At 37.0% G+C, this 18,833-nt stretch overlaps 1 protein-coding gene across 1 annotated transcript in view; it reads left to right on the top strand.

Moving 5' to 3' along the window:
- The first annotated feature begins 641 nt into the window (after positions 1-641).
- LOC143227488 (uncharacterized) overlaps positions 642-18,833 on the top strand; it is a 457,070-nt gene continuing 438,878 nt past the window's right edge. Inside the window, 1 exon segment of the mRNA XM_076458930.1 lies at positions 642-662. The gene's annotated coding sequence lies outside the window, so the exon portion shown is untranslated.

Consider the following 18,833-nt stretch of genomic DNA (forward strand, 5'->3'; position numbering starts at 1 on the left):
ACGTGCGTATGTTACAACAAACTTGAATAACTAGGTGATTCTTCAATACTTAAAACATTGTCCGTTCAGGTAGGGACTAGAAAGTTAGGTTAGATGTTGCATTTTTAAAATTTTCAATCGAAGTCACATTAGGCTATCTATTAAGTCCACTGCAGGGAAGTGGATCTCCGAATTTGTTTTGCCTTGTAATTCCGCTGTCCTACCAGGATACGATAAGATAACGTGGCGATTATAGACTTTTATAATCGTTACTTAATGATTCCGGATTCCAAACTCTTGTATTCTCAGCACGATGTGACTGACAAGCTGTAACCTAACAGGTAGAATAGTGAACTTTGTATTGTCGCTTCACAGTTCCTTTAATTAATATAATCTATGGTTAGAAAAAAATGTAGTGTAACTCTCTTGTATTGAATGTAGAGAGGATTTTAATCCAAATTAATGTTTATGAAGGAATGTGCTCCGAGTAGAAATATTTTGCGGTATAACCTTCAAACTTGGTATTCATGTTTTATTTTTGTTCAGGCATTTCCTCCAATCCATGACACCGGAACTCTGCATGGATGTCTGTTGTTGGCGTCTCATTGTGAGAGCTTCAGTACAGGAAAAACCATAAACATGAATAAACGATATACGTTTCATTAGGATGCCAACTAAGTAAGGTGGGTAGGTCTACGAGTTGTTTAATAAGGTTCCTGAACTAAAGCAGTGTTCCAGGTGTTTTACCTGTAAATACCACATACGTAACTCTTACACGTGATAAAGAGTTTATGATGATCAGTAAAGAAACTAAGAGAAAATGAATGACTTTTCAGGCCTAAGAGGTTTATGTTATTAGTTGTTTGTTTCTCCTAAACCATCTATTCACTAATCAGTCTGGATCACTGACTTCATTGGTTACAATACCCCTAATAATGTATGAATTAGGCTTGTTGGTTTGTTTGTAGTGGGGTACAAAGCTGCACGTGAGCTTTTTGTGCTCTGCCCATCATGGGTATCTAAACCCAGTTTTTAGCGTTGTAAATCTAAAAACATAGAGCAGTGTCACAGGAAGGGGGCGCAAAACATTTGAATAAAAAAGCTATTAATCTTAATAATTACTGCTAGCGTTCTCTTTGTGTTTTGTACAGAAAATGAAAGGTTTCATCCAGTTTTAATTTCTTTACACCGTAATGGAAAAAAAACACCTTATAAAATATGATACAATATATGTACTCCACTGACAGGAAACGATGCAAAAAAATACCCTCCGTATTTGCTGCTACTATTCATGTAAAATACGTAACGTCGTCGCACGAGGTGCCTAGTAAATAACAAAAACAACAAAACCACTATTTAAGTGAACCGAAAGAACTGAATGAACACAAAAGTTTTTAACAAAGGCAAAACAAAAGGAATTAAATCCTGTAAAATTTTACAAACAAAATGAGAAATAACAAGCTGTGTTTTATTTGTTTCTGAATTTCGCATAACGCTACTCGAGGGCAATCTGTGCTAACCGTTCCTAATGTAGCAGTGTAAGACTAGATGGAAGGTAGCTAGTCATCACCTCCCACTGCCAACTCTTGAACTACTCTTTTACCAACGAATAGTGGGATTGACCGTCACATTATAACGCCCCCCACGGCTGAAAGAGAGAGCATGTTTGGTGCGATGGGAATACGAACCCGCGACCCTCAGATTACGAGTCGCCCGCCTCAACTCGCTTAGCCATGCCAGGGCCCACAAGCTGTGTGTTTGAGAAAACGTAGTTGAATGTTTCTTTCATTTGTTAAATGGTGAATAATTGCTAATATACATGAGATTTTCAAAACACTTTGTAAAATAGCTCATAAGATCTGGAATGTCGTTGTGAGGTCTACATCCGTTCACTAACCTATTACACCTACATAGCAGCACGGCTTAGATTAGATGTTCTTGTCTGGACCTTCAATCTTTATGTTTTTCGTTTCGACGTTAATATCGATCGAAAGCCTCAGAAACTTAAGTAAATGAGAGAAAAGTCTCGAATCGGATTGTACATGTGAGAACACAAAGACAGGACACACCTTGCGCGTGTTAGGGAATCACGTGATTGATACTAAAATATTAATCTTAAATAGCTCGTAAAGTTTTGGAATTCTGTTTTCATTTAATTACACGATCGTTATAAAGCTGATGTGTACGTCGAAAAGTGTTGATGTTTCTCAAGTTTACACATCTGGTTTCATCCTTCCTCTCCACACAAAATGTGAAAAAAAACACGTTATTCTTTTTTTTCATGTAAAATGGACACTTTATTCAATTTTAGTGTCTCTTCATTAGTAAGAAATATGGTTGCAAAAAAATAAATTATTTGTTTGTTTTTGAATCTCGCGTAAAGCTACACGAGGGCGAGCCGTCCCTAATTTAGCAGTGTAAGGCTAGAGGGAAGGCAGGTAGTTATCACCACCCACCGCCAACTCTTGGGCTACTCTTTTACCAAAGAATAATAGGATTGACCGTCACTTTATAACGCCCACACAGCTGAAAGGGCGAGCATGTTCGGTGTGACGGGGATTCAAACCAGCGACACTCGGATTACGAGTCGAGTGCCTTAACCACCTAGCCATGCTGGGCCTCGTGTGTAAGAAAAAATCTTTATATAAAAAGCTTGACCGTAAAATAGAAGTCAACTTAATCTTCAAACACGATTCCCAAGTATGAATAACATTACGATAAAAATCTGAACAAACTAGTCCTCTAAAACGATACAATCCACATTATCCTTTTACAAAAAAAAAACCAAAACCTATCATTATAGTACATTAATTCAGTTCGGAACGAGTGCAATGAAGTGTTAATTACAGAATCTATTATTAGAAATCTAGTGAAATTAATAAGTTTTGAAACATAATATATAGCGATTTTATTCATGGTATAGGACATAAAGTCAAGTTGTTTGTTCGTTTTTGTACTTTGAAGCTAATAACACATACGATATTGTTTTACAGATATTGTTTTTAAAGCTATGAAATAAACATCTGATGTTGTTACTTTGCATACGTAAACATATTATTCGTAAAGCTATCTCAATTAAATTATATAGAAATTCGTCAGAATAAAATTATCGTAAGTAGTGATAGCGAAAAAAATAGAATGTAGAACGAAACTTCCAAAGGTTAAGTCACGCTCGTCACGATTAATGGGTGTGTCGAAATCATTATTTTGTATTTAATGCTGATTTCTCCTAAGCCTTTTCATAAATATTCGAATTTTGAGTGGAAAGGATCACAGTAATAATTCGGTTACTCCGTATTATATTAAATGATATAAAAGTTGTCAGAATTTGTCCTTCAATCCAAATGTTTGAAACAAATTATTTTTAATCGTAATAAAGAATTCAATGCAAATGTTGAGTGGCTGGTTATTTTTAAATTATTAAATTATCGTATACTGTACTCTGCAGATAACACACAATAAGGATTTTCATTCTATTTGCAATGATTTTTCTGTACACTGCACATAGCAGACAATGAGGATTTTCATTATTTTTCAATTATTTTTTGTACACTGCATATAGCAGACGATGAGGAGTTACGTTCTTTTTTCTATGATTATCCTATATGCTGGAGAACAGCAAACAGTTAAAGTTTTTAAAACGAAAGAAAAATGAAAACTTTCTTAAAACATTCAGTTCTTGTAAGTAAATACATTGATGATCAAATAAAGCCGTTTGGAAAGAGGTTGTAGATGACAGTTGTGTTTTTTTTAAGTGAAAAAGTGCAAAGTGCACACTACTGGGATCAAATCCCTAATTTTAGTTTTGTAAAACCCCAGAATTGCTATTGAATCATTGAAATTTCAAAATTTTGCACGTGTTACATAAGAAATATCAGTGTACGTACAATGAAAATAAGACAACCGATATCAGTAGCACTGGTTTAGCTTGTTTTGAATTTCGCGCAAAGCTACATGAGAGCTATCTGCACTAGTTGTCACTAATTTAGCAGTATAAGACTAGAGGGGGGGGGTAGCTAGTCATCACCAACTCTTGGGCTACTCTTTTACCAACGAATAGTGTGACTGACCGTACCATTATAACGCCCCCACGGCTGAAAGAGTAAGCATGCTTGGTGTGATGGAGATTGGAACCCGCGACCCTCGGATTACGAGTCGAGCGCCTTAGCCACCTGGCCATGCTGGGACCTACAGTCCACCGCTCGTCATATATGAAAAAAAAATGAAGCCATGAAAACATCTTTAACAATTAAACTCTTGTACAATTAAAATGTATCCCAGTTCATTTTGTTTCATTAGGTATTTTCTTTATTAGAATGAATGAAACGGAAAATTATAACAAGCCCTTAGAAAACTGATATAATAGTTATAAAACATGCAACTAAATACCCAATATTTCTTTCTTCCTGCGTTTCACCGCATACGTTTGAGAGATCTCTACACGGCGTTTGAGACGGCGCAATAAGCGAATAGTTATAAATCTTTGGCCTGGCATGGCCAAGCGCGTAAGGCGTGCGACTCGTAATCCGAGGGTCGCGGGTTTGGCCCGCGTCTCACCGAACATGCTCGCCCTCCCAGCCGTGGGGGCGTTATAATGTGACGGTCAATCCCACTATTCGTTGGTAAAAGAGTAGCCCAAAAGTTGGGGATGGGTGGTGATGACTAGCTGCCTTCCCTCTAGTCTTACACTACTAAATTAGGGACGGCTCTGTGCAGTGGGCTAGCATCCTACTCAGTTAAATACCTGTTGAAGAATCCGCAAGTGATTGCGGCCCTATGTTCCTTCATGGAATCTAATGGTGATAACTAACTAACTATAAATCTTTAGATTAATTTGAGAAATATATCTTGAGACATAACTTTAAATGTGAAGTTTAGCATCTGGTTATGTGTCCTGTGTAACAAATGATTTATGTGAAAGCTTGCAGAGCAGAAAATGTTTAAATCACGTAGAACTAGAATAATAGTAGTGTAAAATAAAGTTTCACAAACTTGAAGTTCCAAGGAAAGCTAATTTCGACGATAAGGACTTTTGTTTCAATTTCGTGCAAAGCTACACGAGGGCTATCTGCGCTAGCGATCCCTAATTTAGCAGTGAAAAACTAGAGGAAAAGCAGCTAGTCATCACCACCCACCGCCAACTCTTTGGCTACTCTTTTACCAACGAATAGAGGGGTTGACCGTAACATATACACTGTTGGCCAAAATCTTAGGGCCAATGAACATAAAAAATATGCATTTTGTTAGACTCAACCACTTATTTGAGTAGAGCTTCGAAAGATGAAAATAAGAAAAGGGAAAATAAAAATAACAAACGTTTTTAGCATTTAATAGGTAAAATGTGACCACTATGAAATTATTCTAAATACTAGTTGGTAGATAGTTTAAGACCATACCAATAGGAAGTCCTAAACAGGGTATGAAATGCTCAACAACAGGTCTTAGAAGTGAGTTGCACGGCCGTCATTGCGAATAACTTCAAACATTCGCTTTGGCATGGTCGATATAAGCGTTTGCAAAAGGCTGAATGCAATGTTATTCCAAGTGGTGAAGATGGCTTCACGAAGACCATGCACTGTTTAGAATTGACGTCCATTTCTATAGACTTCCTTTGCCATCCACTCCCAAACATTTGTAATGGGGTTCAGTTCGAGCGAACTCGCTGGATGGTCCAAAATAATCACGTTATTCGCCATGAAAAAGTCCTTTGTCCGGCGGGCATTGTGGATTGCAGCGTTATCATGCTGAAAGATTCAGTCATTTCCACACAAGCGAGGGCCTTCATTCAATAAGGATGCTCTCTCCAACAAGCCAATGTAGCCAGCTACTGTTTGACGCCCCTGTATAAGCTCCAATGTTCCATGGAAGGAGAAAGCACCCAAGATCATGATGGAACCTCCTCCACTGTGTCGTGTAGAAAATGTCTCTGATAGGTTATCCTTATCGTGCCAGTAACGTTGGAAGCCATCTGGACCATCCAGGTTAAATTTTTCTCATCAGAGAACAAACCTTCTTCCAATTTTCTACGTCCCATGCTTAGAGCTTCTCGGCAAAGTTTAACCGACCTGTTTCTTGGTGTGGAAGGAGGCGTGGTCTTTGAAGACGTTTACTGCTTTTAAAGCCTTTCTTTCGTAGATGCCGTCTAATTGTTCTTGGGTTGCATTCTGCGTCCGTAAGGGCCTTAATCTGGTTCGACGATCGACTGGTGTCTTGCCGGACAACCCGTCAAATCCTCCTGCTCAACGCCGGCGGAATTTTCTTGGGCGGAACACTTGAAATTCTCGTTCCGTATATCTCAGGGTCTTTTAATAAATTTGCAATTGCAGTTTTACTACGCCTAATCTCACCAGCGATGGCTCGTTGAGAGAGACCTTGCCACGTTCAAACTCTGTCAACGTTTTAGCCTTTGCCATGTTTTTACCCAATGTAACACAGGAAATGTCAGTGGCATGAGTTGACAACGCTAATTCTTGAACACTAATGACTAAATTTTGTTACAAATTCACCGATTAAGCTTCGTTTCAGTATGGTCTTAAACCTTTGGTCAACTAGTATTTAGGCAAATTTCACAGTTTTCATATTTTCCCTATTAAATGCTAAAAAAAGTTTTTTATTTGTATTTTCCCTTTTCATCTTTCGAAGCTCTACTCAAATAAGTGGTTGATTCCAACAACGCAAAATGCATATTTTTTCTTTATGTTCATTGACCTTAAGATTTTGGACAGCAGAGTATATATGTAGCTATATTTCTTCGGACTAAAGATGCTATGAAATTGGTTTCTTTCTATACCAGTGATTAGAAGATCACAGACAGTCCATTGTGTAGCTTTGTGCTTAACTTCAAACAAGGAAAGAAACAAAGCAACATAATAAATTTACGTTTTTATGAAACCTTCAAAAGTATTTTTTGTTTCGTAAAATTATCATGAAGTTCCAGGCGTGGCATGACGGCTTATAAAACGGCTCCGAGTTGTTGTTTTGCTTTTTTCTTTCAAGTACAAATTTTTGGGTCCCTCGCTGGTACAGTGGTAAGTTTACTGATTTACAATGCTGAAATCAAAGGTTCGATTCTCCTCGGTGGACTCAGCAGATAGCCTAATGTGGTTTTGTAAAAAGGAAAAACACACACACCGTTCTGGCTCATTGCTTCATCATCTCTTCACTGATTTTAGATCTGGTTACAGTTTTAGATTCAAAGGGTCACACTGTTTCCATTAATGTATTTAACCATGTCCAAGGTCTCGCAGATTAAGTTACTCTAATCTTGTCTAAAAAACAATTTGGAATTTAGGATAAGCTAGTAAAGGTTCTAATGAGTAATGAAATTGAATCGGATATACGAGGTCCACAAGCTTAGTATTTGTTTGTTTTGAATTTCGCGCAAAGCTACTCGAGGGCTATCCGCGCTAGCCGTCCCTAATTTAGCAGTGAGGGACTAGAGGAAAGGCAGCTAGTCATCACCACCCACCGCCAACTCTTGGGCTACTCTTTTACCAACGAATAGTGGAATTGGCCGTCATATTATAGCGCCCCACGACTGAAAGGGCAGTATGTTTGGTGTGACAGAGATTAGAACCCGCGACTCTCGGATTACGAGTCAAGTGGCTTAACCACCTGGCCATGCCGAGCCTAGCTTGGTATTACTGTGCACAAAAGCACAGCTGATGGAGAGGATTTATAAAAGGTATCACATATTAACTCACTCTAATCCTACCTAAACGAATTTCAATTGCCATAGTTATTAAGGCCCCCCGCTAGTCCAGCGGTATGTCTCCGGATCTACACCGCTAAAATCAGGGGTTCGATTACTCTCGGTGGGCAGAGAAAAGGTCCTCCTATTTGGGGGTTATGTAGTAGACTAACAACCTACCCACTTAAAAAACCAGTCTGTTACTGAAACCACAAGTGATTGCGGCCCTATGTTCCTTTATATATAGGAATATAGTGGCACATTATTATAGTTATTAAGGATTCCCTGTTGTTTTCTCCTAAAATATTGAAAAGGAAGAATATCGTAGTTTTTTATCATTATTTCATAGGCTGTGTGCACAATGTTTATATTATAGGACGTAAGTTTATTTGGTATTCCTTTTACCACACACGTTTGTTTTTAATTAATTCGATAAAAGAGGAACTGACACCATTTCCCCGGCATGGCTAGATGATTAAGGCGCTCGATTCATAAGCTGAGGGTCGAGGGTTCGATTCCGCATCACACCAAATATGCTCACCCTTTCAGCCGTGGGTACGTTATTAGGTGACGGTCAATATCACTATTCGTCGGTAAAAGAGTAGCTTAAGAGTTGGCGGTGGGTGATGATGACTTGCTGCTTTTCCTCTAGTCTTACATTGCTAAATTAGGGATAGCTAACGCAGATAAACCTCGTGTATCTTTGCGCGAAATTCATAATAAATAAACATGAATCTGTTATAGCACTATTTTCTTTAAATAACTTTAAGTTGTTTTACATATATGAAGAGCTCGAGCCTCATATGTCTGAAAGATATAAATCTCGTTTTCATATAAGAAAATAAGACTTTTCTATCTCCTTGGTTACTTTCGCAATACGAAAGAATAAAGTAATGAATCACTGTAAAAGTCCCAGTTTCCGTTCGTCAAGTAGATATATAAAGTTATATAAAAAAGAAAGTATTAAACTTATGGCCTATTGTGATTGTGGACTCAAGCCAACTTCCATTTCGTTTTCTTTTGTTTGTTTTTCAGTGCAAAGAATATAAATAAGGTTTACATTTCCAAAAACTCTTTTCAGTCATATCAGACACGGCCAAACACCTTCAACTTTATTTATAATATTTGTGCTTTTAATTTAGGTACCCCTAAACCTTTTCGCCTCCCAGTGGCTTTTTACATAACTAGAGTCAACAATTCAAACATTTTCAGTAACAAATACTCTCACACCCCCTTCTTTTAAACCACTTGTAACTTTGATTAGGGACTTGAAAACCTTTATTTTCAAGGTAAGCGATAGGTGTTTTAAGACTTCTTTAATTTCTGTGTGAACAGCTTTAGATAAACTAGATGATATATCTCGCCACGTTGTATTGATACACACACTAACTGTTTGTTTGTTTTGGAATTTCGCACAAAGCTACTCGAGGGCTATCTGTGCTAGACGTCCCTAATTTAGCAGTGTAAGACTATAGGGAAGGCAGCTAGTCATCACCACCCACCGCCAACTCTTGGGCTACTCTTTTACCAACGAATAGTGGGATTGACTGTCACATTATAACGCCCCCACGGCTGGGAGGGCGAGCATGTTTGGCGCGTTGCGGATGCGAACCCGCGACCCTCAGATTACGAGTCGCACGCCTTAACGCGCTTGGCCATGCTGGGCCCACACTAACTGTGAGAAGGTCTGTGCGTGGTTACGAAAACCCCTTATATTCATGTTATGTGCAAAATAATAGCAAAAATAAATCTTTGATTATATATATGCAAATAAAACAGGTTATTTTTATTTATTCTAGTTGTTTTTGCTTTGTTTTTAAATATAATATCCAAGTTTTTAGTTACTTATTTACCATGTTTCTTAATGAAATCATGGGTTTTTTGGCAACTTATTATCAAAAGTAATTATTTTAAGGTGAACCATATCTTGAAAAACAACCAAAATGGTTTGGAGAAAAGATGAAACGTTTCTTTTCAAATGGAACTTTTTAATTTCGCACAAAGCTACTCGAGGGCTATCTGTGCTGGCCGTCCCTAATTTAGCAGTGTAAGACAAAAGGGAAGGCAGCTAGTCATCACCACCCACCGCCAACTCTTGGGGTACTCTTTTACCAACGAATAGTGGGATTGACCGTAACATTATAACGCCCCCACGGCTGAAAAGGCGAACATGTTTGATGGGGGATTCGAACCCGCGACCCTCAGATTACGAGTCGAACGCCTTAATCCACCTGGCCATGCCGAGCCGTTTCACAAGTGATTAACCAATGATAGTATATGAACCATTTGTTTCACAAATAACTAACCAATGATATTGTATGAATTATTTGTTTCACAAATGACTAACAAATCTTCCTTATTTTAAAGCTCTAATCCCGTTGCTTGGAATTAAACAACAGAAGTTACAGTAGTGATAGAACTTGACACATTGTTTACATATAAACAAGTATTATTGTTATTTAGTCTAGAAATATTCCACAAGTTAGTTTGAGCTTCAATAATTTGAGATTAATTGATTTTTCTTTTAGCATTTTGTTGTTGCTTTGTGCAATTATTTAAAATTCTACTATATGTGTGGAATATTTAAAGTTGTTTGCAAGCTTCAACTGGGCCATCGTTGGTATCAGATGATTTACTAAAGAGTTGAGATTCCCTTGAATTATGAAGGTCTGTAACAAGACGAGGTGAAGTACCTCGGCCATACCACCTACATCAATTAAGTCATTCAATGATGGCACTACTTCACATGTTCCAGAATGTTCTGTATGGTGCATGTGCGAGTTGAATTCCATAACTTGCACCGCAAGAAGGTTGTCATTGGTTAGATTAGCCTCCAACGGCACCCTCAGATTTACTAAACTAATTAAATCATCTTATAAGATTGTGTGCCATGTCCAAATCATATGAATAATTCTATAGATGGATGTTAGTTCAACATGACCATTTATCAAACTGTTGAGGTGTTTTCTTTCTGTTAAGAAAATAAAAACCTTTCAAACGTAATGTATTTAAAACCACATGTGCTTTGAAAGATATGAGCTTTTTTTACGTAGGGATTGAAATTTGGCCTAGGGTCGATATTTTGATTTTGGTAACATTAAATAAAAATATGACGAAACAAACAACGCGAATGTTCAGGATATAGTGATTTTGTTTCTCACATTAACCTAAGCTTCAGAATTCAATGACAAACGGTTCAAAGCTACTCTCGCACTAAGTTCTATTCTTTTATGTTTTATGAATATGAGAGATATACATTATAATAAAATAACAGTCTTTTTAATTATGTTGCTGTCCTTATATCTGGTTTGCTAGTCTTATTGTTAAGTTTTTACATTAAAACTATACGGCAAGTATGAGCTTTAATTAACTTTTTTACATATCTTGTTTCACACCGATATCTTATTTTAAAAATTTAATTAAGATTTAAATATACCGAAATTATAAGTTAAATGGGATATAATTTGAAGGGTTTTGTTTTGGGGGAAGAACGGATAGCCTAATCAACTGAATAGTTAAAGGAATAAGCTTTTCTTTAACTGCAGCTTTCGTAATGTATTTGACCGATTTGTTCGATCTTCTCTCTAACTTGGGCGAGTAAGTGAAGTCCTCTAACGACTGAAAACTAAGCACTGTTTCTAATGAATAAGATGGGCTAATGGTTAGACTGCGAATCGAAGAGTCCAGGATTAGAGACACAATGCCACCAAATATGCTCCGCTCTTTTAGCTGTGAGGGCATTATAAAAGTGGCAGTTAATTTCATTATTCGAGTCAAATAGTTTGACAAAGTCCTTATTGTGGTAGAAACTGCTGGCTAGCTGTCTTTCGATCAAGAGCTAAAAATTAGGGCTAATCTTGTAGGGCTTCTGAAGTGCTCGTTTATCCAATATTGAGATTTCCAGTTCTACAGTTTTCGATAGAACAGGGTTTTCTATATGTTATAAAGAAGATTATGAAATTATTACTCTAACTATCACAATAACTAAACTGATGTAGATAAAACTATCCAATTGTTAAACAATAAAGTGCTAAAGTTGGTGAAACGAAAAGGCGCTTTCACCTTAAAATTACAAATAGACTTCATGGAACCTGTCGCCTTTTTTAAAAAACACATTTTTATATATTTGTTTTTGAACATCAAGTATTCACTCGAGATGTATAAACGTATTTATCATGCATTATAGAATTAAATCACAGAAATAACTAAAACAATGGACTATTTACATGAAAGTGAATGATTACCTGTTCAATTATCTCGTGAAATACAAAAAAACAACTTTGCAAAATGAATTCTGTCTGTCGGTATGGCTAGGTGGCTAAGACATTACACTCGCAATCTGAGATTCGGGGATTCAAATCCCCGTCACACCAAATGTGTTCGCCCTTTCAGCCGTGGGGAGCGTTATGTTGTGATGACTAATCCTACTATTCGTTGGTAAAAGAGTATCCCAAGGGTTGGCAGTGGGTGGCAATAACATGTTTTCTTTATTCTAGTTTTATATTGCTAAATTACGAACGGTTGGCGCAGACAGTCCTCGTACAGCTTTGCGCGAAATTCAAACAAACTGCTCCATATACTCATCTAATAGTAACAAATCTGACATTGACTTCTTATCGCGAATTTATGGGGATCATAAAAATGTTTAATTACAGTTGCAACATTGAAACTAAAGGTGATTTTCTCACATATTCATATACTAAACTGGTCAATGTTTTGATATAGAGTGGTTACTTACAACATTTTCAATAGAAAGGACTTTAATGTTTATATAACGAAACCAGATAATTTATGCCAAACTATACTTAAACAAGACGTCGCAGGTATTTGAATTACAACCATAGTTTTTAAAGATGAGTTTCCTTTAATAAAAGTCTAATTTATATATATACATATATATACATATAGCTCGTTTGTCTTTTTTTGACTTATGCGCAACCCTACACGCCGCAACCTTAATTTTGAAATGAAAGCAAATACATTGTTTTTTGAAACTTACTGTCGTTTTTGATAATTCTACTTTTTACGCATTGTTTTTTACGTAATGTGGTGTCTTAAGATTTTCGTTTTTTCTCTCTGTTACTTTTAGTTTTACGTGTTATTTGCATTTTTTGTGTTTGTATCAAATTACGCGTTTTCGGGTTTTTTTGGAAACGTACTATATTTTACGTTTTTGGTGTTTATTACGCATTGTTTTGCCATATTTTACGTGATTTGGCGTCTTTGTTGTTGTTTTTACGATGTATTTGCATCTTCTTTGTGTTTATATCGAATTAAATTGAAAGCAAATATCCAACAGTACATATCACCAACTCTTTTTGACCGAATATTGGAATTTAACCATTACTTATAAGGCGCACCCTCGAACCCATAGCACAGATCGAGCCATGAATTCATAATCCTGACTCTCCAGTGGCACAGTGGTGTGTTTGAGGACTCACGCTGCTAGAAACCTCAAAATTAATTCTTCAGAAAACTATTTTAACAGGCCCTCTATTGGCAGTTTTAATATTTGTTATATATATATATATACGTCCCTTTGTCTCTACACAGCAGTGTAACTAGTTTTGACGCCGACCGCACAGAATCGACTTTAAAATATTTGCAGGTAAGAAAATATAGAAACAAAGATTTTTTATCCTGGTCTTTAAAAATAAATTCATGGTTGAGCCTATATCGCTCCGTCAGAAAAGTGTAAACTGAGTAACCGCAGCGCTCCAAACAGCATATTTAATAGCAGGCAATTATGTGCTAGTGCTCAAGTAGCCTGCTCTGTACACTTTCTGTTTATGTGTACAAAAGCTTGAATAGTAAGTAGTGTCATTGATAGTCTTATGTTTAATACATAAAATTTGTGTTACATAGTGTAATAATTATGTAACAAAAATTTTTTTCCTGGATAGTATATGTTGTTTCTCAATTTGCTTATGTTGTAAAAGTGCAGAAAATGGCCATTATTCCCTTCAAACTTTGATTTTATGACCTAGATAATAATATTTAGAAAGTAACCTATTTTCTATGTAAAAATGGACAAATTTGCACATTTTCATTTATGTAAGGTCTGAATAAAACAACATATGAATCAAGGTTTACATGTATTGACATGTAAGTTATACAAAAATGTTTAGAAGTGAGTAGTTTTTCGAGATTTGCGGCAGTAATGGAAATCACTTTCACGTACCAGCCTCATATATAGTCTCCCATTATATTTTCATTATACGCTCCTTGGTAGCGACGTTCAAAGTCCAGTATATCTTGGTGCAAGCGCTCGCCTTCTTCTTTGAGGGGCACCAAATGAGCCAGGGGAAGAGACGAATACTTATTCCCTTTATGGAGCAGCACAGCTTTAAGACTTCTGGATGAGCTATCAATGAAGAGGCGCCACTCGTTCGGGTTACAGGCGATTCCATTTGCCTCCCACAGACCGGATGCATTGTGGCAGAAGCAGAGCCCATATTGACGAGTGAAGAAGCTTGAAAAATGTCAATGCCGCTTCCTCTGACTTGCGACTTGCACACTTTCATCTAACAAATCCCACTTCTTGAGCCTAGATGTCAAAAGCTCGGCATTCGACTTTGTTAGACCAAGATCTCTGATCAGGTCTTTGATGTCTCTTTGGTTGGGGTAGTATGAGTTTCTCTCACCAACTGCACCTGTGAAATTGTAATCTGGAACTTCAACGTCTACGTCCTCTTCTGATTTGCTGCTCTCTTCTGAGGATGGCTGCTATCTCTCTGGCGGAGTGGGTACAGGGAGCTCAGGGCAGTGTGGTACTGGGGCGACGGATGATTTAAGGTTTGAATACCTGATGCATTTTTGCCGGCGCGACGTTTCGAAGGGTCCACCCTACTGAAGTACCAATTGCTTGAATGGTCAGTGGGCTCACGTCACGTTCTTGGAATAGCAAACTTCATGGCTTTCTTTTCCTCTCTGTACCATCCTGTAAAAGAGCAATTTTTATTTCAGCCACAACTACTGTGTAAGAGGTTCATGCAAATAGTTTATATGTGATATATTTTCTATACTATTGAAAATTTAATAATAATAATAATAAATTAAAAGTTATTTAAATTTTAAAAGGTCTAAAATTTGTATAATATAAAATCTTATTAATCAAGCAAGCAAAAATTGTCCGTCTTACCTTCTAGAGTTTTTATGTAGTGCTCGCAGGTAAAATGAGGGACCCAGAGTTTGTTTTGATCCCTGACAGGCATGTTGAAATATACCTTGTAGGCTTCACACATTTTAGTAGATGCTGTCACAGAGTACTTTCTAGCTCTTGTCTTGATAAATTGGCCACATACATAGCATAATGCATCTGGAGCGTACTTGCAGCTTCTTGATGCCATCTATGATAAAATCAGATTGGTCTATGTGTTCACTTCGGCAGCTAAAACTAAACCGAAGTGATGAGTAGTGAACCCCTGTATATATATTAATATGGAAAGTTCTCAAAATTTTCTCTGAGCTACTTGTCATTGAATCTTCCTGGAATGTTCTGGAAAATGGGTAAATTTGAAAATTTCATTACTTTAAGCATAAGAAATTGAGTGATAACACTTTCTGCCCAGGAACAAGAAAAAGTAAACATTTGGTTACATAGTGTTATTTATTGGAGCATGTTTCCTCATTTCAAACAATTAATATTCATTTCTTATTTCCTTATATTTGTTACGCCTCTTAATTTCCCTTTTACTTCACTTTGTCACGATAAAAAAAAAGATAATTTAATTTTAAAGTCGGAAAATATACGTTTTTAATAGACACAGAAATGTGATTTTTACAGTATTCTTCCTTATTGTTGTTGTTTTGTATTAAGCACAGAATAGGCTACCTATGCTCTGCCCACTACGAACCCCGGTTTTTAGCGTTGTAAGTCTGCAGACATACCGCTGAGCCACTGGTGGGGTGAAGCATATTCTTCCTTATTGTTGCATGTACTTAAACAGTGCTTTAGTGTTATGGGTGTTTCAGGATTGTTAGAGGTGTAAAATCTATTCAAACGTACGCCAGGAAAATAAATATACATGAAGGTTAGATTGTGCCATGCCACGAAAACATCATTTTTATTTTACTAGTTCTGAGATATGTTCTGGTTCGAAACGTAATCGTAAGGTTTTTAAGTTAAAACATTTGTAAAATGTACTATACATGTGAAATATCAACGCAGTTCAAAGGCGCCTTGTAATTTGCGTAGAGAAAGAGAGGCTCCATTGTACTGATGAAGCTTTTTCATTATCCTTCGAGATCTAAACACGTTAGGTCGCGCTAGCTTCGACTAGATGCATGAAGACAGTTTCATAAATGGCGTCCTTCCAATTCTTAGGGGTACCAAGAACTCATAGTTTGATGCTAGATCCAAACTCGGCAACCCTGAAAATCCAATCCTTAACCCATGTCTTCTGGGCGACCGACCATGCGTTTTATCCAGTGGTAGAAGCCTACACCATACAGAAAAGAACACAATCCTGGATGCCATAAGTCTCCCTGTCAAGTCCAGTCCTGCTGACTCCAAACTGTACAAGCAAATACACAAAGTGAATTAATATATAATTAAATGCTTTGTTTCGCTGTTAATGTTTTGTATCAAGAGCTTCTCTCTCAAACTAGTTTTTGGTGATAGTAAGTTTTAATGGTGACTTTTATGTTTGACAAACCAACAATAAAAGTATTAAATAATATTTTACTTGTTTCTCAAATAATGTATTGTGTCTTAGCATGTCTTCCTCTACTGTGTTCAGTTTTTCTAATATCTCAACGATTCATTCTTCCGTTTCCGGTTAATCTTGTTGTTTTTATGTTTCAATTGTTTTGTTTTTGAATTTCGCATAAAGCTATTCGAGGGCTATTTGCGCTAGCCGTCCCTAATTTAGCAGTGTAAAACTAGAGGGAAGGCAGCAAGATATCACCACCCACCGCCAACTCTTGGGCTACTCTTTTACCAACGAATAGTAGGATTGACCGTCACATTATAACGCCCCCACGGCTGAAAGGGCGAGCATGTTTGGTGCGATGGGGATGCGAACCCGCGACCCTCAGATTATGAGTCGCACGCCTTAACACGCTTGGCCATGACGGGCCTAGAACTTTCATTCCCATGCCGGGAATTGAACCCAGGCCTCCTGGGTGAGTTATGTTCTTCAAGACAACTAATAGCTAGTTCATTCCCCCGGAAAAGTTATTGACTTGAATAAATTGCATTTGTTTGAACACAACTGGAAGTTAACATCTTGCTTTCACACCTCATAAACTTTTTAGCCCGGCATGGCCAGGTGGGTTAAGACGTTCGACTCGTAATCTTAGGGTCGCGGATTCGAATCCCTGTCGCACCAAACATGCCGTGGGGGCGTAATAATGTGACGGTCAATCCCACTATTCGTTGGTAAAAGAGTAGCCCACGAGTTGGTGGTGGGTGGTAATGACTAGCTGCCTTCCCTCTAGTCTTACACTGCTAAATTAGGGACAGCTAGCGCAGATAGCCCTCGTGTAGCTTTGTGCGAAAGTGAAAAAAAAAGAAACTTCTTCATATGTTTAAGTGTAATCACTTATTTGAATGAACCTTCGCGAACAGTACACAAACACCAGACTATTTCAGATGTCACTACTATACAATATCACAAAGAAGAAACATCTTGATTGCAAGCTATAAGCTCCCAAACATTTATTAAAGTGTTCATTTAAATCTGTGTCTTGGTAACTATTATCAAACCAGTCGCCAGATGGCGGAGTTCAGATTTCATTACGTAACAATGTAGGGTGTTTGTTTCATCTTCTTTTCATATTATTGAATAAGCAAAAACAAATTAAAATCTTTATTTGCTTAACATTTTCTTCTATACGTACTGAAATAATTATATGTGCATCAGCGTAACAATATGTTTAACAGTTAAACACGTCCTGACTGTAATACAGTTTTTGAAAACTAAAGACAATTGAAGACTTCCCTTTATTACGCTTCTCCTTACGTATGTATTAAACTGCACCAAATTAAATACAATTTTCCACGTGACAATACGGAGGTTGCCAGTTAACACAACTTGACGATGACATATACGTTAGCACTTCTTATCAGTTAACTATATTTGTGAACTTATTATGTTTTTAAATATAGACAGCTGTTATGCAGCACGACTGAATCATATCTCCAATGGTATTACGACTCTTAATAGTCAACTAATTTACTTCAATGTTAAAAACAGTCGGCTGTTGTTAGTGGCTGATATTCAGAGGATCATTTTCATTTTTCTTACACTTGTTTTTCACTTATTTTTAACTGTATTGTCAAACTGGGATCGAATATATTTAAGTAAGTACTTAAAAAGGTCTGTGCTATCGCAAGTCCCGCATTCTCTTCTACAATTGTGGAGCTCTCTGACGTCATTTGTATGTTGCAGATTAAACTTATTGTTTCTGTTTTTCAAACCAATGACTAGTTAGTTTTATTCTAAAAAATACTAGCATGGATCAATCGCATTTAAATATTGCTGCTAGACCCAAATTTTAGCACTTTGTACTGATACTTTCTCTGATAAAATGTTTAATTTTGATGAAAATTAGTCGTCTGAAAGTTACAAAATTACTCACCTCAATCAATATGAAGTAAAATAATAACTCTGTGAAATATATTGTAAACTAAAACTTTCGTGCGCCTAGAAAATGGTTTATTCGAGTCGTAACACATCTAGAAACTAAATTCGTTCTCTAAGTGTATTTTATTTATCAATGATTAACAAACTGAAGACGTTATTATGAGTTTAAATTCTGGCAACATTGATTTTTTAAACATGTACGTTTACGTACTTCAGTAAAAAAAAACAATATTTTTGATAACAATAGAAAGTTTGTTTGTTTGTTTGTTTTGGAATTTCGCACAAAGCTACTCGAGGGCTATCTGTGATAGCCGTTCCTAATTTAGTAGTGTAAGACTAGAGGGAAGGCAGCTAGTCATCACCACCCACCGCCAACGCTTGGGCTACTCTTTTACCAACGAATAGTGGTATTGACCGTAACATTATAACGCCCCCACGGCTGGGAGGGCGAGCATGTTTGGTGCGAACCCGCGACCCTCAGATTACGAAGCGCACGCCTTAACGCGCTAGGCCATGCCAGGCCCAACAATAGAAAGTGTTAAGTGGGTATCTTCTACCTTCTTCGTTTCTAAAGT

This window comes from Tachypleus tridentatus, chromosome 9 (assembly GCF_004210375.1).
Source record: "Tachypleus tridentatus isolate NWPU-2018 chromosome 9, ASM421037v1, whole genome shotgun sequence".
NCBI lineage: Eukaryota > Metazoa > Arthropoda > Merostomata > Xiphosura > Limulidae > Tachypleus > Tachypleus tridentatus.